At 44.7% G+C, this 24,321-nt stretch overlaps 1 long non-coding RNA gene across 1 annotated transcript in view; it reads left to right on the forward strand.

Moving 5' to 3' along the window:
- The first annotated feature begins 242 nt into the window (after nt 1–242).
- The window catches only part of LOC138769805 (uncharacterized), a 44,951-nt gene continuing 20,872 nt past the window's right edge, over nt 243–24,321 (forward strand). The window contains exon 1 of the long non-coding RNA XR_011359312.1: nt 243–299. This is a non-coding gene — a long non-coding RNA (uncharacterized lncRNA). The remainder of the gene's footprint in view (nt 300–24,321) is intronic.

Genomic DNA, 24,321 nt, shown 5'->3' on the forward strand with positions numbered 1-24,321 from the left:
TGAGCCAGACATTGTGCACCCGGCCTAGCAAATGTTCACTGAGCAGAAAGGGGGAGATTTATCAAACATGGTGTAAAGTGAAACTGGCTCAGTTGCCCCTAGCAACCAATCAGATTCCACCTTTCATTCCTCACAGACTCTTTGGAAAATGAAAGATGGAATCTGATTGGTTGCTAGGGGCAACTGAGCCAGTTTCACTGTACACCATGTTTGATAAATCTCCCCCCTAGTATATGCCATACCGCTAAGTATATACAACAGCAGGGAACCCGTCCCTCTTTCTGTTCTATGGCCTAGAGGTGAGCAGAGATGCGGCTTAGTAGTACGCTTGCTGGGCCGGCTCCTCTGCATTTGGTCCACCAAAAATACAGCAAATGAACAGCAGATCTAGGGAAGGAAGATCCTCCTGAAACAAATTTTTCTCATCATTTATCCCATGTAGAAGATCGAAGAGTAGAGTAATATAGATGTACCTATTGGTCTAACACAACGATCGACAACCAGTGGCCCTTTATCTGTTTTATAAGCCAAAAACACCTAGCATGCCCTGACACCTTGTACCTGACGGGGCTTGCTGGGTGTTGTAGTGCATAGACAAAGGCGGCCAATCACTAAATTAGCTTAAAAGATGTTTTTTTCCTACCCTACTCCATTGCTATCTCTAAAAAGGCCCCAATATAGAGACTAGGGGCAAGAGCCTGTATAGAAGCCTTCCACGTGTGGCCGAAAACCATCCGTCGCTATAGGGAAGCTATTTGCCAGGCATGGATGGTCTCCGGGATGGCTTTGGCCTAAAGGTCCATATTGTAAGGGGGCATGGTTCATGACTTCTGACTAAGGGTGGCTTCACACAACGGAATTCTCGCGGATAAACTCCGCAGAATTCCGTCGGCTGTCGGCGCGCACGGCCGCGCGCCTTTCCGCCGGCTCCATAGACACCATTCTATGGGCCGGCGTATTTCTATCCGCCGAAAGAAGTGATATGTCACTTCTTTGGGCTGATAGCGGAATACGCCGGCCCATAGAATGGTGTCTATGGAGCTGGCGGAAAGGCACGTGGCCGTGCGCGCGGACAGCCGACGGAATTCCGCGGAGTTTATCCGCGAGAATTCCGTAGTGTGAACCCACCCTAACCCTGATACTGTTGTAGAGCTTCATACAGCAGACTTGTTGCGGGACAAGATGTCACAAACATGTGAATGGGGTTTCTAGAACTCCAGACATAAACTCACTCAATGTCCTATACAAGGCCATAGCTGAAGCTCCAGCCAGCCATGTCAACTCTGGAGCCCATAATATTTTTTCTAGGAAACGGCTGCAACTAGAGATGATTCTGAGTATGCTCGAGTTCGAACGTGCAGCATTTGATTACTGGTGGCTGAAGAAGTTGGATGCAGCCCTAACAAGTCCTGGAAAACATGGATACAGCCTATGGTCTATGGCTGTATAGATGTTTTCCAGGACTCCCTAGGGTTGCATCTAATCAAATGCCAAGCGTTCGGATTTGGAGAACGTTGCAGAACCCGAACAGTTTGGCCTCTCCACTAAAACACTAATTATGGGCAACTAGTTCACTTATGGGCAAAAATAATTATGGGCTGGGGGTGGGGGGAAATTAAAAAGACAATATACTCACCGCATCACCGGGCTCCCATACCCACCAGGTGTCCTCCTCTATCGGGTTTCCAGGTACGTGACAACCAGGGTTGAACATCACAAGCGGGTGGGATTTAGCCCGCTTAGCTACTGCAGTGTGTCCCGCCTCAGTCACTGACTGGCTAAACAGGGCATCCGTCAACCAGGCCGTGACGTGGCCGCAGGGGAGCTAAGAAGGCAGCCAGCTGGCGTCCAGGAGTGGGACACGGTGCTGCGAGGGCATCAGGACAGGTGAACATGACTTCTTTTTTATGTTCCCCCACCCCCAACCCGGAATAATGTTTGGCCCTGCGCCGGACTTCCCCTTGAAGTTTTATTAATAAACAATAGCCAAAAAAAGGTTAAAAACCCAGCAGGGATTTGGTGATGTATATTCAGAATTATATTTATTAAAATGTAATTTTGCCAGCTGGCAATGAAATTTTTAACTAATAGTGAAACGCAGAGCACACTATACTTTATTGCTTGATCACACTGCTTTTATTGTAAACCAGGCAGTAATATTACCCCAACATGTTTCACGATAACTACTGCATCATCTTCAGGGTTACATTTATGAAGATTAGTATTCTTATTGAGAAGAATGCTGTTTTTTAGAGAAGCCGCATTCATATAGCCTTTTCCATAATTTCGGCCCATTAATAATTACTCAGAACCCTCTCTTTTGCCTACCATAGCTGCAACATATTGTATAGGGTAAGTGCTCATGCAAATATAATGTCTCTGTGCCGGCATTGTGTGAATTCTCCAGCATAAAAAGCCATGCTTTAAATTGGAATCTATAGATTCTACACGCTCAGATAAAGTTTTTCTCTTCCAGCATACAGAAGACAACAATGAGCTGAAGGGTAGAGTCAATCTGCTGGGAGTTGTAGTCAATAGGGTCAATCCCCTTAGGGCCCAAAAGCTGCACATTATATAGCTATTCTTTGTGGACATCCTGACATAAAATATATTAATTCCTTAAAACCCATGTTTGTCCTTGTTCAGTTGCAACCACTACAATATATGCGGAGCTAGTGCCCAGTCCTGGATAAGAAATTACACGACTTTAATGTAACTGTAATTCCTTGGGTCACTATGATAGATAAGGGGATGCAGTTCGGCAATTACAAAGCCATAAATGAGTATTGATGTGTAAAAGAAAGATACAGTGCAGTTGGCTGCCCATCAACTAAATCTGGATCACAAAAATATCTGCGGGAAAGAAAAAATGTAGGGCACTTAAAGGAAAAGGTGTTCACGACGAGGAAGTATAGGAACACATGGCCTAAGCAATACATGAGACGTGGAGGCCACACTGGCCATTAGGGCACTCATAATGGGCTGACCTTTCCTGGTCTCTGAAGCCCACTTATCTGTTTTATTGTCTACATTAGGATAAGCATGTGCAGGGAAATTGAATAATTTGTTAGTGCTGTTTAAAAAAAAAAAAAAGACTGGTACTCACCTGCTGTTCCCATGCCAGTGCCATTGTGACAGTGCTGACCCCTCTGCTCATAACTTCCTGTTCTCATTCCCAACATATAAGAAATTCCCACTCAGCCAATCAGTGGCTATGGTGGGTGTGGGCTTTACTTATATGAGAAAATCCCTTCAACATATAATTCCAGCAAACTCCCTAAAAGTGGTTTCTGAGAGAGTAAAGTGAAGCAATGTGATAAAAGAGCTATAATCCAGCTGATAAATCCCCCACCACTGTAGTGCTGCCTCTCCGGTGATCCCTGTGGTCCTCACTTGGCTGCAGTGCTTTGATTGCTGCAGCCAATCACAAGCCTCAGCAGTGTACGGTGCAAAACACTGAAACCAATGGTTTAGGCATGTAACTAATGAAGCCAAGTAAATAAAAATCCAATGGGGATCACCAGAGCCGAGGGGGATTTATTAGGTGAGCATTGTAATTATAACATATTTTTTTATCTCCACCAAGCCCCCCGGAAAACCCCTTTAAATAAAAATTCATCTTTGACATTCACTTGAAAAAAGCCAAGAGAGAAAGCCAAAGAGCCTCAAAAACACCACAGAGGAGGGAAAATCGCCACCCCAAAAAAACCCATGGGGGACATTTATGAACCGTCCTCCCCAGGCGTACGCCAGGGAGGAGGTGCGGATTTGCCCCTTCTCCCTGGTGTATGCCTGCTGTATACCCCGCTCGCCCAATGAGCGGGCTGGGGTAGCTTGGGGGGGCGTGACAAGGTGGGGGGGAGGCATGGCCTCATTCATCATGATTTACGCCTGCTCGCAGGCGTTAATCATGATCCAGATCTAGACCCACTGGAAGTGTAGATTTAGTGTAAATTTAGTATGCCGGGCGCTGGGTCGGGTGCCCGGCTGGCCAGATTCACTAAGAGGCATGCGCCTCTTAGTGAATCCTGCCGGGGAAAGGGGGCGGGGCCTAATATAAGACCGGCGTACTTGTACGTTGGTCTTCATAAATTCCCCCCCATGTGTGTAAGGCAGATCATACACCTCCATTGACCTCCTGCTAACCAGGGAGTTAGAGTTGGAACTAGTTTTGGTTGGAGTCGGAAAAATTGTATCAGCTTCAAACTTTAAAAATGAATTCTAGCTTTAAAAGAATCTTTCAAAATGTTATTATTGAATTTTCATGTGAATTTTATAAATGTTTCTCATTAATATATTTTAAGTTCTATCAATCTAAGCCCCTTGTTCATAACAACCAGAAACCCTTTCTCCCTTACATTTAGTTTCCTCCATATAGCAGTAATAATGCACTGTCCCTATTAGATAAGGGGGGTCGGGGAAAAGTTGTTGGTCGCTATTTGTGACCCCTCTATATCACTATGTGTGACCCCTCTATATCACTATGTGTGACCCTTCTCTATATCACTATGTGTGACCCCTCTATATCACTATGTGTGACCCCTCTCTATATCACTATGGCTGACCTCTATATTACAGGTATCTGGCATTGTTAGCAGTGTTTCTTGTATGGTGAATATTTAGTTAGACACATAGAAGATTGTCAGCAGGAAAAACCACCTGCTCCACCTAGTCTAGTTCTGAGTTGTTCAGGACATGGAGGCTGGAGACTGGCAGCATCCACTGCACACACAGGAGAAGCTGCTTTATATGTTTCCTTATTCCCTCAGAAGTCGCCCCAGGATCCTGTAGGACATTAGGGAGAAGCTGCTGAGCCAGTGTGATAAATAACTCCCCTGGTATATGACCGGCCATTTATGAAGGCTTTTGGGGTTTTTTCATGATTTTAAGGCAATGTGAAGCCAGCCTTACTGATGTGGTTTCCATGTGGACTCCAAGTAGAAATTGCACTGGTTAGACTGGACGCATATTAGCCTTTTTTAAGGGGGTACTCTAGAGAGAAAAAATGTTTTCAAATCAACTGGTGTCAGAAAATTATACAGATTTGTAAACTACTTCTATTTAAAAATCTCAAGTCTTCCAGTCCTTATCAGCTTCTGTATGTCCTGCAGGAAGTGGTGTATTCTTTCCAGTCTGGCTCAGTGCTCTCTGCTGCCTCCTCTGTCCATGCCAGGAACTGTCCAGAGCAGGAGAGGTTTTCTATGGGGATTTGTTGTTGTTTTTTTTTTTAAATGGAAGTAATTACAAATCGGTTTCTGACAACAGTTTACTTGAGAACTAATTCACAATGGTGGGCAAATCCATAGCATAGAAAGAAAAGATCTGCATAAAATCAGATTTCTGTCTATAATTCCATGGCACAAAAAATGCACAAAGAAAGCATGCCCGTAGCTTTCCATCTTTCCAATCTAAAGTTATTACGGATTCTGCACAGTTTTGCCGTTATCTAGATTTAGTCACCCCCACGGAATGCATAGAATCATCAGCAATGAGTCCAACACGCTCCCTGCTCCCTGCCCCGACCCTCCGAGACGGCATCATGTGTCCTCAATGGGCCGGGTTAGGCTTCTAACCCAGCCAATCACACACTGTTTAACCCCATTCCCGCCCACCCTCCACTGTGTGCTCCCCCTCGCCACGGAGCTCACCTGGCTCACACCCTGTATCCCTCCACCCGGAGCGTACCCACACTCTGTGCTAAAAAAAACCCCTCCACCCCTGCAGCTAACCCAGTGGCCGTACCTGCGAGTGCAGTCCCGTCCCCAGCCGCCTGCCTCCACCGTGTAATGTAGGCAGCTTCATGCTCCACTACCCTGCGCCTGTCATCCCCATAGAGCCGGCTTCAGTGCGGGCTCCCCGCATCACACTGTGCCCCCCCTTGCTAACACCTGGTGGACGCCCGCGGACCCCCGTGCCCCCCTCCGCAGCTCACCCGGTGGCCGCTCCTGTCAGTGCATTCCCGTCCCCGGCCGCCTGTCCTCACCATGTAATGTACACAGGCAGCTGCATCACACTGTGCCGCCGCCAAACCCCCCCCCCCCCCCCCCCCCGCATCACACTGTGCCGCCGCCAACCCCCCCACCCCCCCCCCCCCGCATCACACTGTGCCGCCGGCAATTCCCCCCTCCCCCCCGCATCCCACTGTGCCGCCGCCAACCCCCCCGCCCCCCCTTATTACACTGTGCCGCCGCCAATCCCCCCCCCCGCATCACACTCTGCCGCCGCCGCCAATCCCCCCCCCCCCCCCGCATTACACTGCCGCCCGCGGACCACCGACCCCCCCCCCTCCCTTCATCACCTTCTCAGCTCTGCTACACGGTCATCACCTTCTCAGCTCTGCTACACGGTCATCACCTTCTCAGCTCTGCTACACGGTCATCACCTTCTCAGCTCTGCTATACCGTCATCACCTTCTCAGCTCCGCTACAGTCATCACCTTTCCAACTCCGCTACAACCTCATCACCTTCTCAGCTGTGCTACATCATGGACCAATCAGGCAGAAGCATTGCATGATGGGAAATGTAGTTTCCTATCTTGATTATAGACCATCTTTTAGAAAAACTTGTAAGTCAGGAACAGCAGCAGCTAGAAAGACGGGGGACGGCTCAAAATACTCGGGGGGACTTGGTGAGTAAGACCAGCTAGGTTTGGGGCATTTAATTTTTTTAGCTCTTGGGGGGAATACCCCTTTAATGACTGGTGCTTAGGGAGAGAGTACCCTGCCCACCAAGGCTTACAAGGTTCCTACATGGGTTGTTCTACTAAGACTGAATGTGGCATATACTAACGGGAACGGGTGACATGACCTGGTCTTTAGGCTACTATAGATGCCCAGCTTTGGTGAAGGATTGGTAATTTCCATAGTAGTACAATAGTTAAAAGAAAAAAAAAAACCAAAGCCACCGTGTTCTCCAGTGATTTTTTTCTTTCATATCAATTGGTGTTAGAAAGTGCTAATGAAAAATGTCAAGTCTTCCAGTCCTTATCAGCTGCTGTATGTCCTGCAGGAAGTGGTGTATTCCCTCCAGTCTGACACAGTGCTCTCTGCTGACACCTCTGTCCGCGACAGGAACTGTTCAGAGCAGTAGCAAATCCCCATGCTCTTCAGATTGGAAAGATTTAGAGATAAATTACCAATTTCTGGTGTTTTCTAGCACCAACTGATTTGAAAGAATTTTTTTTTTTTTTGCTGGAGTACCCCCTTTGTGCATGGAGCGCTGAGGATGAAGGTAAGTCTCTTACCATCCCATGCAGTTAGTAGATCTTTATGCTGGAGTTTGAAGAACCCCCCAGGACACCAATCCGCCCCATCCCTGGTCGGACTACTTTACTGATTTTCATCGTAAGAGGTGGACCAACTGGGGGCAGATTGGTTCTTTCAGGGCGGTAACCCCACTCCCAGTTAGCATAAGGACCCAACTACTAACTGCGTGGGAACGCCACCAAGGATGAATGTAAGAGACTTACCTTCATCCTCAGTTCCTATTGCACAAAAAGGACCTACTGCAGGTTAGAGTCACTAGTCACTAGTTTCACTTTAAAGTGTTATGTTGCCAGAGGAGGTGACCCTCAATAAGAACTGTGTCTGTGTTGTCTGTGCAATGTATGGGGACTGCACACTGGCTACATGGATTATGTATGGGGTAATTTCTGAGAAACATAGAATATCTGGTTCACAGACTATAGGGATCACTCACCTTGGCCAGTCATCAATTAAAGGGGCATTTCCAGCCGTGTCCCACATTACTATTATCAATATATATAGGTAAATTTAGGGGCCCAAAAGTTTGTTGACCCAGCAGGGTTTATAAATTATATATATATATATATATATATATATATATATATATATATATATATATATATAAACCCTGCTGGGTAAACAAACTTTTGGGTCCCTAAATTTACATGTCAGTGAGAATAATAATAAAGATAACTCTTCAAATTTCAGCAAAGATCAGCTGATTGCCAGCCATATTTTTTCTTCTGCGGTGGCCACTGCTGGAGAAATGTGGTACTGCATGTTGACCTTTTAAAGTTTGGACACCTATATAATCTATGGCTGGGATAATAAAGCAGATCAGCTGTCACAAGGCATTCCCTATAATGTACGATAGCTTGTGTACCTACAGGCCCCAGCAGTGTAAATCCATGACTTTTTTCCTAATTTATTTCCAGTGCAGTCTTCCAGGATTATTTAGCCCCAAGGAATTAACCTTTTGGTTCCAGATGGTGTTTTATGTCTTAATGTTTCTAAGGGCCTTAGCCACTAAGTCATTGTTCCTTTTAATAGTGAATCTGGTAATACACTCATGAGGTTAGAGAGTTCAGCCGCAAACAGAGCCCGATCTCCACTGAAAAATATACGTTAAAAGCAAGGAGCAGCTTTATAGTATTTAAATATCAGATCAATAGGTGTCGGAAAGCTGAGAGGGTTTCTACTCACATTAATCTATTTCATTAGCAACACTGGCTATTATGACTACCTCTAAGATAGAGAAAACCATTGTGGTGTATGCTTCAAGGTCACGGGGAATGAATGAGCAGGACGGATAGATGGCCTCATGCCAGATTTAGGTCTAAAATTAGCAAAAAATCCTTTAACATGTAAAATATTCACAAGAAACAGTCATAGTATTGACCCAGGGACCATCAATATTGTCAAGACCCCTGAAAATGGCTGACAGGCAAAGTGTAAGGCCACGAGGAGCCACCAGGGGTGCTCAAGGTAATGTCACAAGGGAACAGGAGTTCTGCTGAGTTACCACATTGGTTTAAATTCCTATTACTGTGTAAGGCTAGGTTCATACTGCGTTTTTGCTGTCCATTTAACATATCTAACATATTTAACAAAAAACAACAGATGGTAAAAATAGATGCAGTTGTATGCTGTCTGTGAGGATCCGTTTTCCATTGACTTATATTATAATAAAAAAAAATGGATTGAAACTGACCTTTTTTTTATTTTTAGCACAAAAAGGTAGTTGACCACATGTTATACGTTAAAATTAAACATTTAAAATTGGATACAGTGAAATGAATGTAAAAACACAGTGTCAGCCTAGCCTGATGAATATTCTGGACAAATTGTACCCTTCCTTCCTTCTTTCCCTACTTTCTTCCTCCCTTATTTCTTTTCCTTACCGCCCTCTCTCCTTCTTGTCTTCCATCTCTTCCTGTCCTTCCTTCCTGTCCTTCCTTCCTGTCCTTCCTTCCTGTCCTTCCTTCCTATCCTTCCTTCCTGTCCTTCCTGTCCTTCCTTCCTTCCTTCCTTCCTCGCTCATTAAAGGGATATTCCACTCAAACAAATCTTTTGATATGTTGCTGCCCACGGTGAGACTAACAATTCCTTCCATACTTGGTATTGTCTATTCTGTCTCCTTCCCCCAGTTCTGAGCTGCTGCTTTCTGCTGAAGACAGAGACGGCTGATGTGAACAAGTTCCTGGTTGCAACTTTGTAGCTTCTTTATAATGTTGGTAGGATTAATCTGAGGTCAAGTTGCTTAACTCACTGTCATTAACCCTCCCAGCATTACAAACTGTCTATAAAGTGTCAGATAGGGACTTATTTACAAGGGGGAGGAGTGGGAGACGGAAAGAAAAGCTCACACACAGATTTTTGTGTCTGGAGCAGAAAGCAGCAGCTTAAAACTGGGGAAGGAGACTCACAAGCTAATGCTAAGTATGGAATGAATTGTTAGTCTCCCCATGGGCAGCAACATATGGAAAGTTATATTTGAGTGGAATACCACTTTAAGCTTGCTTACAGCTTAAGGACCAAGCGCGGCACTTGCACAGGGTTGTTGGGTGCTGACGCCGGCCCTGATATTGTTTTATTGGGGGCCCCTTGATTATCACTATCCTTTTATTTATTTTAAAGGGCAATTCCACTTTGAAAGTATCTCCTCCACTAAAGAGAATAACGATTCTCGGACAGCTGGGTAGCTGTAAGGTTTTAGTTAAAAGCTCTCATTGTCAACCTCACGTGGAGTCGTAATGTTTACTTTGATATCTGTGGGTAACGTGACTAGCGTGCGGCTTTGGGACTGTCTGTCCCTTTACAATTACATTATGTATTACCTTCTGTAGCATTGTCCTCTCTGAGGATAACGCTCCGCCATACCGCAGGCAGGGTCACCAGCGTTTCTCGTATCCAGTGCCGGTGTTGATGCATTCTGCGCCGAACTGTGGAAGAGGGCTCAGTGCTGCTAACCCATGTCTTTCATTAAATTGCATGTTTGTTTTTTTTAACGTTGTCAGTATATTGTCGCAGGCCCATTTAAAGGGGTTGTCCATTTTTATGATCCTGATATCCTGACCAGAGCAGAGAGAGCATCTCTCTCATTGAATGGGCACTGTGTAATGCTTTACTTTTCCTTTGGTGGCGCTGTAGGGAAATTGAACACTAAAGCCCCTATTACACATGGCGACATAGAGGAACAAATGAGAGCTGGCAGCGCTAGTTTGCTCCTCGTTCCCTGCTCGCTGCTGCCGCTATTACACATGTCGGCCACGAGCGGGTAAGTGCAGGGAAGGCCCTGGGGAGCTGCGGGGGGCTGCCCGGGTGATCACTAGATCCTCCGGTGGTCTGCTGCCACTGCTCCTATTCCACGGAGCAGCGTCAGCAGACCACCGCTATCATAGTCGTTTGTCTTTCAACATGTTGAAAGACAAACAACAGCAACGATCATCCGACATAATTCCAGGTGCCGACACAGTATGCACATGGCCCCTGAGCATCCTCCTCTATTCTCAGGATCAGGGGGCTCCCGGTGGTCAGATCTATCAGCATTGTGATAACTTTTCATGTTGGGAAAAGTTTTTCTGTTTATAGCATTCTACATGTAGGTTTTCTTTTTTTTCAATTTGAAAAACTGGTCCTTTCTTATATTTTTGAAAACTTTTTTTTATTTTTCATATTTTAATCCTCTAGGTTTAATCACTTTGTCATCACTAGGTTACGTATATGGAACACTGCAAAAATAACATATATATCAATACAGCCAGGACAGCAGTGGAGGGCTTACATTCAGCCAGGACAGCAGTAGAGGGATTACATTCAGCCAGGACAGCAGTGAAGGGGTTACATTCAGCCAGGACAGCAGTGGAGGGGTTACAGTCAGCCAAGACAGCAGTGGAGGGGTTACATTCAGCCAGGACAGCAGTAGAGGGATTACATTCAGCCAGGACAGCAGTGAAGGGGTTACATTCAGCCAGGAAAGCAGTGGAGGGGTTACAGTCAGCCAAGACAGCAGTGGAGGTGTTACATGTAGCCAGGACAGCAGTGGAGGGGTTACAGTCAGCCAGGACAACGGTGGAGGGGTTACATACAGCCAGGACAGCAGTGGAGGGGTTACAGTCAGCCAGTACAACGGTGGAGGGGTTACATACAGCCAGCACAGCAGTGGAGGGGTTACATTCAGCCAGGAAAGCAGTGGAGGGGTTACAGTCAGCCAGGACAACGGTGGAGGGGTTACAGTCAGCCAGGACAACGGTGGAGGGGTTACATACAGCCAGCACAGCAGTGGAGGGGTTACATACAGCCAGCACAGCAGTGGAGGGGTTACATACAGCCAGGACAGCAGTGGAGGGGTTACATACAGCCAGGACAGCAGTGGAGGGGTTACATTCAGCCAGGACAACAGTGAAGGGGTTACATACAGCCAGGACAACAGTGAAGGGGTTACATACAGCCAGGACAACAGTGAAGGGGTTACATACAGCCAGGAAAGCAGTGGAGGGGTTATATTCAGCCAGGACAACAGTGAAGGGGTTACATACAGCCAGGACAACAGTGAAGGGGTTACATACAGCCAGGACAACATTGATGGGGTCACAGGGTACTTACATAACCATGCAACAGATGATGAACAGGAGGGGACACAGCTCTGCAGATACAGCTGCCTACTGATAACAAGCTGTGTCACCTCTGCAGGCCACTGTGCTGTGTATCCCCCCTCCTATCTTACCTGACACAGTTGTAAGAAGCTCACAAAGGAGACTGATAGGCATTTAGCCTTCACTGACAAGGAACCAGGAAAATTTACCTCCTGCGTGGCCTTCTCCCATCTCCCTGCAGCAGACGGGTCCCTGTGAGCAATTGAAGCGGGACCTAGAGAGGGAGAAGAGCGGCCTGGATGCTGCACTGTGTGTCTGTTTAAACCATATGCAAAATGTAAGCGAGCAACAAGGATTTTGACAGGTAAGTCAGAGGGGCACAACTCCAGCTCAGGGGCCCATCAGGGGATAGGAAACTACTAGGCTCCCTGAAGCAGCAGGCATGGACAGACTACATGAACTCACGGCTGCAGGGATAATGAAAGATGTCAGTCAGTCCTACGTCATCCCTGCTTTTTATCTACCCATATGCTGCTTTCCAAATATTGGCTGCCTGTGTGGTGCACTCCTGTGAGGCTCAACCGGTCACTTGCTAAGTGGTACTGTGTGACGCCACTACTGTGGTGGTTGGTCGGAGTATAGCTTAGCCAGATGGTATACTGTCGTGACACCAGTGCCAGGTGGGCATACTGGTATGGAGGCATACCTGCTGTTATTTTAGAGTAGCGAGCTGTACCCTTTCCCCTGTGGTCGGTAACCTGTGGGGCTGTTTGGGGGTCCCTTGGATGCTTATCACGGTGGTCTGGAGTGAAGTCGTGACCCTCCCGGACTATTGGTACCGCCACCCACAGGAAGGGGAGATGACCCAAAGAAGGTGCAATTACTGTGTTGGTGTTTAATTAATAATCATTGAGTCCTGTTACCATAAATAAACTCTTATTTACTTTAGGAATACTTGATACAGTAGTGTACAGTAGACTTGTGACTTGACAATATACCTTGGACTTGACTGACAAGACTTGTGCTGAGAGCTTGAGAGGTACTGTAGTATAGCTGTGCTGGCTTGGTTGCATGCTGAGAATTAAAGTAAGTTCAGAGAAGTAGAGAGGAGGATGTCATGAGAGTCCCAACCCAAGTAGTACTGTGCTCTGATGGACCTTTAGAAGTAGAATAAGTAGAATACTTGAGAGTAGAGAGAATACTTGTGCCCGTGTTTTGACCACTAGTCTTTGTACCACCTATTGCCCCCCAGTGTGGTCAGAATTTTCTGGTTACACCAGCGCTGCGAGATAGAGTACGTATGCTTCTAGCAACTTTGCTCTATCCATATCAGTACTTCTTGCTTCAGGATGCTGTCCTGCACCTTTAGATATGTTCATAGCGGGGGCTGGGTTGATCTCTGACTTTGTCCCCTCTGTGAGCATTTAGCACTGCATAGTGCTGCTTTCAAGAAAAGAGTGTCCGTGCTTCCCATGTGTGTCTGTCCACTATCACACTCCAGACTTAGACTACACTAGCCTCGTCCTCCAAGAGGGGGCCTGGCATAAGCCAGGGCCCAACTTGACTGCTGTAGGGACCGTTTTGGCTTGTGTCTTCTCTGTACAGGAATCAGACTTAAACTTACTAAGTGTGAGACTACACTTCCTCTCCCCATGTGACAACTTCCTACAGGGTATGAAATACCTGCTGTGAGTGGGTGAGAAGAGAGTGCAAAAGAAGAAAGAGAGGAGAGATAGGTGAAGAAGAGAAAAGATCTGTCATTGGCGCACAAATCACAAGGAACAATAACCCCTTGAGTACCACAGCTGTGCAATACTTTAGATACAAGACATACATACTAGTGACATCTAGTGGCAAAACTTAGGTACTACTTCATTTCCACTTTTACAAGGGGTGCATAAACTAGTAACACCCGTGGTGAGACACCACACCTGCTGCTATATGGCGGTGGTGGACCCCTGTCCAGCTGAACCTGTGTGGTGATATGTCCACCTCAGTGCTATGCTATTACTTTGTGAGCCTTATATATGTCCAGACTAGAACCCGTCAGAACCCAAATGATCTGCATTTGATTAATGGTGCCTGAAGTTGGATGCAGCCCTAGAGAGTCCTGAAAAACATGGATACAGCCTATGATAGCCTTAGGCCTGCATCCAACTTCTTCAGCCACCAGTAATCAAAAGCAGAGCATTCAGGCAAATGCTAGGGTGCCTGAGACTCGCTCATCTCTAATCCTGACTATTCTGCTCTGGCTCAGCGGTCATTAAGACCTCCACATAGCCCAACATATATAGGTTGAGGGAGTAATCCTCATTGGGAAGACAGAATTGTTGATATCTGTTTACCCTGTAAGGCTGGGTTCACACTACCTTTCTGCAATCCATTCTTTTTTTCCATCCGTTTTTGCAAAAAACGAATGGAAAAACGTATGCATTTGTGTCCATCTGTTTTTCCATTGACTTATATTATAGAAAAAAAAAGGATCAAAATGGATCCATTTTTATATTTTTAACGGGCACAAAAATGAGGTTGACTATGGACTAAAACAAGTGCATACGGTTTTGTTTCATTCATTCTTTGCAAATACAGATTGCAAAAACGTAGTGTGGGCCCAAATATAGACCTGTATAGCTTTGCTATAACTACAACAGAGTCATCCAAAATCTTAATCATTTTAACAATTTTATTTAAGGGGTGGGGGTGCTGGGGGGGGGGGGGGGTTGACACCACTTGCCCTAGAAATGTAAGACCGAATGGCATGACGCACTTGTAGAAATTTATAAAAGTGTGTCTGTAATTGGGAAAAGGTCTTAGACACTCCATCTGCTGGGATATGCAGCGGCCTCGTAATACCTCTTTGTTTAAAGACTTAAAACCCTTCTCAAAAGAACAGATTAGGAACTGGAATCCATGTCTACTAACAAGCCACCCCTTTAAAGGGGAACTCCAGATAAGAAAAACTTGTTTTCTATTAAAAGTACATTAAAAGTTAAATATATGTGTCTATACAATGTAGGGCTATGTTCACACTACGTAAATTAACGGCCATTGTTTTCACCCGGCCGGACGTGTGCGCCTGAAACTACGGCAATAGAAATATGGCCATACGGTCTAGTCGTGACACTACGGCCGTTGTATAATTTTGCTTCCCAGCTTGTTTCTGAGCGGGATGAAACAAGTCATTTATTTGGAATACTGCGCCCAGCCCAATAAACCACACAGAACATTTTTTATTTCAAAGTCTAGTTTAATTTTGCAGAAATAAATATTCCGTGCGCGGCCGCATTGAAATCAACGGCCATAGTTGGAACATTACCGGCCGGAAATAAATGACATGTTCATTTTTCACAGAGACGTGAAAACAACGGCCGTTATCTGATACATAGTGTGCATTGTACGACCGTAGTTTGTATATATTGCAGACAAGGCATAAACCTCAAAACTACGTCCGTAGTTTTGCGGTTCGGACTACGGCCGTAGTTTTATGTAGTGTGAACATAGCCTAGTACCGTATCTGTACGGTTCTGTCATGCTGGTAGCTGATAGAAATCCAGCTACCCCCCCAGGGGGGCTTCTAGTAAAAGTGTAAAAGAAAAAAAAAAGTGTTATTATTAGTAAAAAAAAACAAAAAAAAAACCCCTCCCCAATAAAAGTTTTAATCACCCCCCTTTTCCCATGTTATAAATAAAAATAAATAAATAAATAAATAAACATATTTGGTATTGCCGCGTGCGTAATCGTCCGTACTATTAATTAATCACATTCCTGGTCTCGCATAAGCGCAAAAAAATCCCAAAGTGCAAATTTGTGCATTTTTTTGGTTGCATCAAATCCAGAAAAATTGTAATAAAAAGCGATCATAAAGTCGCATATGCGCAATCAAGGTACCGATAGAAAGAACATGTCATGTCACAAAAAATGACACCTGACACAGCCCCATAGACCAAAGGATAAAAGCACTATAAGCCTGGGAATGGAGCGATTTATAGGAACATATATTTCTTAACAATGGTTTGAATTTTTTACAAGCCATCAGCTAAAAGAAAAGTTATACATGTTATATATCGTTGTAATCGTAACGACTTGAGGAATATGCATAACCAGTCAGTTTTACCCCAGGGTGATTGGTGCAAAAAACAAATATCCCCCAAATAAACAAAATGCTGTTTTTTTCCCCACATTGAATTTTTTTCTGGTTTCGCAGTGTACTTTATAAAAAAAAAATTCAGCCTGTCATTGCAAAGTACAATTAGTGGCGCAAAAAATAAGGACTCATGTGGGTTTCTTGGTGAAAAAATGCAAGTGCTATGGCCTTTTAAACACAAGGAGGAAAAAAACCAAAGTGCAAAAATGCAAGTTGGCTCTGTCCTTTAAATGCCGAGGACCAGCATCTTTTAAGCAGGGCACAGTCTGCCAGTGCAGCTGCTGTGGATGAAACTACACCACAGTAAAGCTGGGTTCACACTGCGTTTTTAGCATACGTTTAACGGATCCGTTTTCTTTAATGGACAAAAAAAATAGTGTCAGCAACGTTTTTGTGTCCGTCAAAAAAAATGCATCCGTTTCTGCAATCCGATTTTCATCCGTTTGTTTTTTAAAAAACGGATTGCAAAAACGCAGTGTGAGCCCAGCCTAAGGGCCCTATTACATGGCAATTCATCAGATTATCACTCTGTGTAATAAAGACAACAATCAGCTGAAGAAACGATCATCGGCTGATTGCTGTCATTTAAACCTGCTTTAAAATCATAAAGATTATACTTACCTATTCTTCCTTGGTGTCCTGCAGACTTTCACCCGTGTTACCCGGTCACCACTGCTGCTTCTGGCCCCGTCTCTTCAGTGACAGGCTGCTCAGCCAATCACTGGCCGAGACAGGAAAGCGCCCCGGGCAGTGATTGGCTGAGCAGCCTGTCACTGAAGAGACGGGACCAGAAGCGTCAGCGGTGAGCGGGGAACTCGGGTGAAGGTCTGCAGGACAATGGGCGAGAATAGGTAAGTATAATCTTTATTATTTTTATGGTTCATTTTAATCAGGGTTGTAGGACAATGGAAGATATTAGACAATTCTAATCTTTATTATTTTTCATGTAAAATGCTAGGGCTGTATATATATATATATATATATATATATATATATATATATACACACACACACACACAGTATATAACCCTTGCTGCACAGCGCTCGCTTACTGTCAGGGTCGGGCTGTGTAATACAGCTATAACCAATGGCTGCATAGTGTTTCCAGTAATACAGTGGATGCAACACCTTTAATCCAGCCATAGGCACTTGAATTTCTTTTATTGTTAAGTAGTCACTATTGTTTGAAACAACTTTCCTCTATTTCTTGTGATTCCTAAAATAATTGTAAATCCCTTCACTTTTGAAAAATTACTTATAAGGCCCCGTTCCCACTGAGCAAAGCTAGCGGAATTCCGCGACGGAATTGTCCGCCGCGGAATGCCGTTAGCCTCCCGCTCATAATGGGACTCTATGGGAGGCGCGCGCTCCTGCCCTGTCCGCGCTGAAGAATGAACATGTTCATTCTTCAGCGCGGACAGAGCAGCAGCGCGCGCCTCCCATAGAGTCCCATTATGAGCGGGAGGCTAACGGCATTCCGCGGCGGACAATTCCGTCGCGGAATTCCGCTAGCTTTGCTCAGTGGGAACGGGGCCTTAAAGCAAAAAAAAAAAAAAAACTAAAAAGGCTTGGCCACTAGGTGTCTCACCTCCTTGCAATCTGCTGTCTACCACTTGTTGTTAGGGGAATACTGTCTCTAGCAGCAATGAGACCAGGACAGGAAGTAAGGGCAATGCTTGGCTTGAGCTACCGTGTTTCCACAAAAAAAAAGACAGTGTCTTACATTAATTTTTGCTCCCACAGATGCGCTGTGTCTTACTTTCAGGGGATAAAAAAAACAGAAGGTGCAGCAGCAACCCACAGGTGCAAGGGCTTACCGTATATACTCCTCCCAGCGTACACACGGTAAACACCTGCTCTGTAGATATTAAAAAGTGAGGATCTTAGCAAACTATTTGATCAAACAGAGTGTACCATGTCTCCAAGGCTTTTATCTGCCCAGTTGTAGGCCTATTTAGTCCAGGAGAGGCCATTGCTAGTGTGAAAATGCTAGAGAAGGGACCATGTCTCGAGGACGCCTTAACGTTGGCGACATGGTACACTCTGTTTGATCAAATAGTTTGCTAAGATCCTCACTTTTTAATATCTACAGAGCAGGTGTTTACTGTGTGTACACTCATAGGAGTATATACGGTAAGCCCTTGCACCTGTGGGTTGCTGCTGCACCTTCTGTTTTTTTTTGTCTGTACTTAAGCCACGAGCAGCGTGCAACCTGCAGTGTGAATAGAGTCATAGATGTGTGGCCAATTTCTCCTTTTTTTACTTGCAGGGGATGTCTTATTTTTCCGTGAAGAATTCACACTTATTGTTGAACAAAAAAAAAAGAACTTTTATTATATTCTGTACAGTAGTTTTCATCACAAACCAGCAGAACCCTGGTGGCGGCAGGGGTCTTACATTTGGGAGATGACTTATTTTCAGGGGATTTTTGTAAATCAGTTTTTTTTTGAAACATGGTGTAAAGTGAAACTGGCCTAGTTGCCCCTAGCAACCAATCAGATTCCACCTTTCATTCCTCACAGACTCTTTGGAAAATGAAAGGTGGAATCTGATTGGTTGCTAGGGGCAACTGAGCCAGTTTCACCTTACACCATGTTTGATAAATATCTCCCTTAACCTTTCAACATGTGACTAATCACTCATCCTTATTTTTTTACGGAAATACGGATGACAAAAAGGTTACACTGTAGAAAATAGCGGATTCCATGAGAAAATCCACAAAAAAAAATCTGGGTCCGCATTAGGACATGTCCTTTTTTTCAGGATTGGTCCTTGTAATCTACTGAGTGTGTGAATAGCCCAACAGACATTAATCTTTACTAACCTGAGTACGGAAATACGCATCTGTAGGTTACAGGATGTGTGAATAAGACCTAAGGGTATGCTTCAAGGGCTTGTTCAGGCAGCAGAGTCACTCTGTAACACTTGTGTTATTTATGCATTACATATATAGCTGCTCCACTGAAATCCTGTTTCTGTAAATGTTTAGCCAGAGACGGGTCAGTTGGCAAAATTAACTGTTTGCCAGGGGTGGCAGGAATCGGTCATGTGGAAATCAGTTGACTGCCAATGATCAAGAGTGTAAGCATACCCAAACAGGAGAACACCTCCTATTGTAATCTGTGTGAAAACCACTTACCATGGCTTTCTATGGTAAATTTGCATCGTTAGTCAAATGACAGATTTTTCCAATGTAGATTTTTACATCAATGTGGAGGGGAGAAATAAGTATCATCCGAATGGATTCAATGAATAGGGAAACCTGCAATGTCCTATTATAGGGAGCTTAAAGAGGATGTACCACCAGGTACATCCTCTTTAGGCTGGGTTCACACTACGTATATTTCAGTCAGTATTTGTATATTTCAGTCAGTATTGCAACCAAAACCAGGAGTGGATTAAAAACACAGAAAGGATCTGTTCACACAATGTTGAAATTGAGTGGATGGCCGCCATTTAATGGCAAATATTTGCTGTTTTTTTAGAACAACGGCTGTTATATTGAAATAATGGCCCTTATTTACTGTTATATGGCGGCCATCCACTCAACTTCAACATTGTGTGAACAGATCCTTTCTGTGTTTTTAATCCACTCCTGGTTTTGGTTGCAATACTGACTGAAATATACTGACTGAAATATACGTAGTGTGAACCCAGCCTTAAGCTGAACCCACGGATCGAACGGCGCCATCACGGGGAAGCCGGTGCAGGTGCTGGTGTTTTTCGGACCGCCGCCCTGTTCCCGTGCACGGCGCCGTTCTATGCACCGGAACCGGCCAGTGCACAAGCACTGGAGGTAGGCCGGCCCCCCAGTGGGAGGGAATTCTCTCCCCTGTATGACCCGGCTCCCTTAGAATGAATGGAGCAACGTCATAGAGGGGAGGGAATTCCCTCCCACGGGGGGCGGCCTACCTCCAGTGCTTGAGCACCGGCCGGTTCCCGTGCATAGAACTGCGCCGTGCACGGGAACTGGGCTGCGGTCCGAAAAACGGACCGCGGCACCAGCTTCCCCGTGATGGCACCGTTTGATCCGTGGGTTCAGCTTAAAGAGGATATACCTGGTGGTACATCCTCTTTAAATGAAACCTGTCCCATTGTACATGTAACAAAACACAGTAATCACTGAACTCAAGGAGAACAGCGAAAAAAATTCCAATGAAGTACTCAATCAAGAGTCTCCACTGATGCCCCCCAAAATTTAAATATGCAAAACAAGAGTCCGTGGAGCCTCAGTTACGAGTCTCAAAACACGGGATAGCCAGATATCTCTAGCCTGTTGCCAACGGGGTGCCTCCAAGATGGGGAGAGCACCACACCACCCTGATAAATAACCCCTTAAGTCCCACTCGGTTGCGAGTATTGGAACATAGACAGGGAAACAACAGGGTGGCCCCTTTTGTCAATGTCTAACTCAAGGTGCGAGTATTGCGATCATGACAAGGGCTTGCAAAGGCAGGCTTCCACCCACAGACAGCCGTTTCGGGGTTTTTGCCCCTCGTCAGTGTGGGGTAGGATTCTGGCTAGTTGGGGCAATGAAAAATCAACCAACAAAACACAGTAATCACTGAACTCAAGGAGAACAGCGAAAAAAATTCCAATGAAGTACTCAATCAAGAGTCTCCACTGATGCCCCCAAAAATTTAAATATGCAAAACAAGAGTCCGTGGAGCCTCAGTTACGAGTCTCAAAACACGGGATAGCCAGATATCTCTAGCCTGTTGCCAACGGGGTGCCTCCAAGATGGGGAGAGCACCACACCACCCTGATAAATAACCCCTTAAGTCCCACTCGGTTGTGAGTATTGGAACATAGACAGGGAAACAACAGGGTGGCCCCTTTTGTCAATGTCTAACTCAAGGTGCGAGTATTGCGATCATGACAAGGGCTTGCAAAGGCAGGCTTCCACCCACAGACAGCCGTTTCGGGGTTTTTGCCCCTCGTCAGTGTGGGGTAGGATTCTGGCTAGTTGGGGCAATGAAAAATCAACCAACAAAACACAGTAATCACTGAACTCAAGGAGAACAGCGAAAAAAATTCCAATGAAGTACTCAATCAAGAGTCTCCACTGATGCCCCCAAAAATTTAAGGGTGGGACTTAAGGGGTTATTTATCAGGGTGGTGTGGTGCTCTCCCCATCTTGGAGGCACCCCGTTGGCAACAGGCTAGAGATATCTGGCTATCCCGTGTTTTGAGACTCGTAACTGAGGCTCCACGGACTCCCATTGTACATGTAGCCTGGTCTATCGCCATCACGTTATAGAGTAGAAGGAGCTGAGCGGATTGATATATATCTTTGTGGAAAAAGATTCAGTATAACTGGTAATTTATTCATTGAAATCTCTGCTCTAACCATGCTTAGGAGTCCAGTGGGTGGTCCTATAATTGAGTGACTGCCGACTGGACTCTTAAGAATAGAAAGATTAGAGATTTCAGTCAATGAATAACAAGTTATACTGAATTTTTTTACACAAAGATATATATACACTCACCGGCCACTTTATTAGGTACACCATGCTAGTAACGGGTTGGACCCCCTTTTGCCTTCAGAACTGCCTCAATTCTTCGTGGCATAGATACAACAAGGTGCTGGAAGCTTCCTCAGAGATTTTGGTCCATATTGACATGATGGCATCACACAGTTGCCGCAGATTTGTCGGCTGCACATCCATGATGCAAATCTCCCGTTCCACCACATCCCAAAGATGCTCTAATGGATTGAGATCTGGTGACTGTGGAGGCCATTTGAGTACAGTGAACTCATTGTCATGTTCAAGAAACCAGTCTGAGATGATTCTAGCTTTATGACATGGCGCATTATCCTGCTGAAAGTAGCCATCAGATGTTGGGTACATTGTGGTCATAAAGGGATGGACATGGTCAGCAAATTCTGACCCTACCATCCGAATGTCGCAGCAGAAATCGAGACTCATCAGACCAGCCAACGTTTTTCCAATCTTCTACTGTCCAATTTCGATGAGCATGTGCAAATTGTAGCCTCAGTTTCCTGTTCTTAGCTGAAAGGAGTGGCACCCGGTGTGGTCTTCTGCTGCTGTAGCCCATCTGCCTCAAAGTTGGAGGTACTGTGCGTTCAGAGATGCTCTTCTGCCTACCTTGGTTGTAACGGTTGGCTATTTGAGTCACTGTTGCCTTTCTATCAGCTCGAACCAGTCTGCCCATTCTCCTCTGACCTCTGGCATCAACAAGGCATTTCCGCCCACAGAACTGCCGCTCACTGGATGTTTTTTCTTTTTCCGACCATTCTCTGTAAACCCTAGAGATGGTTGTGCGTGAAAATCCCAGTAGATCAGCAGTTTCTGAAATACTCAGACCAGCCCTTCTGGCACCAACAACCATGCCGCGTTCAAAGGCACTCAAATCACCTTTCTTCCCCATACTGATGCTCGGTTTGAACTGCAGGAGATTGTCTTGACCATGTCTACATGCCTAAATGCACTGAGTTGCCCCCATGTGATTGGCTGATTACCTAATAAAGTGGCCGGTGAGTGTATATATCTATCTGCTCAGCTCCTCCTGTTCTATAAGATGATGGTGATTACTTAGGTAGTATTTTTGCAGTGACAGGTTCCCTTTAATAACTGTTGAAAATCATGAAAGTGACAAACTGCATCAGAAATCAGAGGATTTGTTCCCTTAATTTGAAAAATCTATGGTCTGTACATAGTCTTAGGTATTGCCTAACAGATGCCTATGTATATCATTATACGTACAGTAGGCTTCACACATTAGCATAGAGACATATGGCTGTACATCATAACAGGGGATTTTTATTCCTGATCTTTGATGGGATTAAAAAAATAACTGAAAATATTATATTTTTTATTTTTAAAAAAACCTTCATTAAAGAAACCTGTCTGTAAAAATGCTATTTTAGCCATAATACGGAATTGAAGTTATTAAACCTGCTTTTTTGTGCTTTATGTTTGTGGTATTTTATCACCCAGTTTGTTTCTCCCATAGATCTTCATTTTTCCATGCTTAAAGGAGAACTCCAGAATTTTTTGGGGGCAGCATAGGCTATCATTAGAGAATGATGCAGATGTTCTTCCAGTTTTACTAGGTTTAGCAGACATGGGTTTTCAGCCATATTGATCTGTATTAATTTTTTTTTCTAATGCTGACTACATATCCAATGAAGTCTCCGGCTTTTCAGAGAAAGGGGGTAAAGTCTCAGCCCTGCAGTTCTCCTAATGAGATCTAATGATATCCCCTGATCTAATTACCTGGCTGGCTGGTAGAGTTGGGAAGATCACAGCAAAAACATAAAAAATGCTGCAAAAAAACAATGTGTGAAGACAGACTCCAGGGTGGTGTATAACTAGAGCATATCCTGAAGAGATAGCAGCAGTAGCTCTTACCTATAGAGCTCGGTGGGGAGGGGTCCAAGAGCTGCCAGGAAGGATCTTGTAAGTTATTATGTCATCCTGTAGGTTACATAAAGTCAGCTAACCCAGGAGTGACCACTACCTGTGACACATAAACACTGTGATTTTCTGTGGGTCAGGCTGGTGATCACATGACCCAGTTACAGTAATTAAGTGCATGGGTGGAATTAAACAGATAGCACTAATGGACTAGTGACCACGTGTATGCATGATAGAGCGGAAGGGAGGACTGGGGGGCTTCTTTAAAAGGATATTGTCTCCATATCATGCTCAGAGCTTAAAGTGTCACTGTCGTATTTTATTTATTTATTTATTTTTGCAGAAATCAATAGTCAGGCATACATTTTAAGAAATTTTGTTATTGGGTTTATTAGGTAAAAATTCCATTATCTGCATTAGCCCGGTGATGTAGCTGTAAATTAACTCTTTGTTGTCCTGTTTTGGTGCCTCATCTCCCTCCACCCCTCCCCTCTCCATAAGAGAACCATGAAGACAGGGGGAGAGCCTCAAACTGCTTTTTCATGCTAAAAATGCATTTTTCGGCTAAAAAACCCAATTACAAAGTTTTTTTTAAATCACCTGTACTATTGATTTCTGCAAAAAATAAAAAATAAATGTAAATGACAGTGACACTTTACAAGCTACAGCATGCCCCCCCCCCTTGTCCCACACAATGATGTACAAGGCTCAGTCTTCAGCAATAAGCCCTGCAGTCTATCAGTCAAGCCAGGGAGGGAAGGGTCAGGCATGCATGCAACAGATCAGCACCGCCTCCTTGACTCTTGAGCCTGAGCATGATATAGATTGGGCATATTCCCTTAAAAAAAATTTAAATGTATGATGTATTTTTATAATATTGTGGCATTTTTCCATTCTTGATGAGAAATCTTATTTATTTATTTTACAAAAAATACTTTAAAAATACACACGAAGCA

This window comes from Dendropsophus ebraccatus, chromosome 12 (assembly GCF_027789765.1).
Source record: "Dendropsophus ebraccatus isolate aDenEbr1 chromosome 12, aDenEbr1.pat, whole genome shotgun sequence".
NCBI classification, from domain to species: Eukaryota; Metazoa; Chordata; class Amphibia; order Anura; family Hylidae; genus Dendropsophus; species Dendropsophus ebraccatus.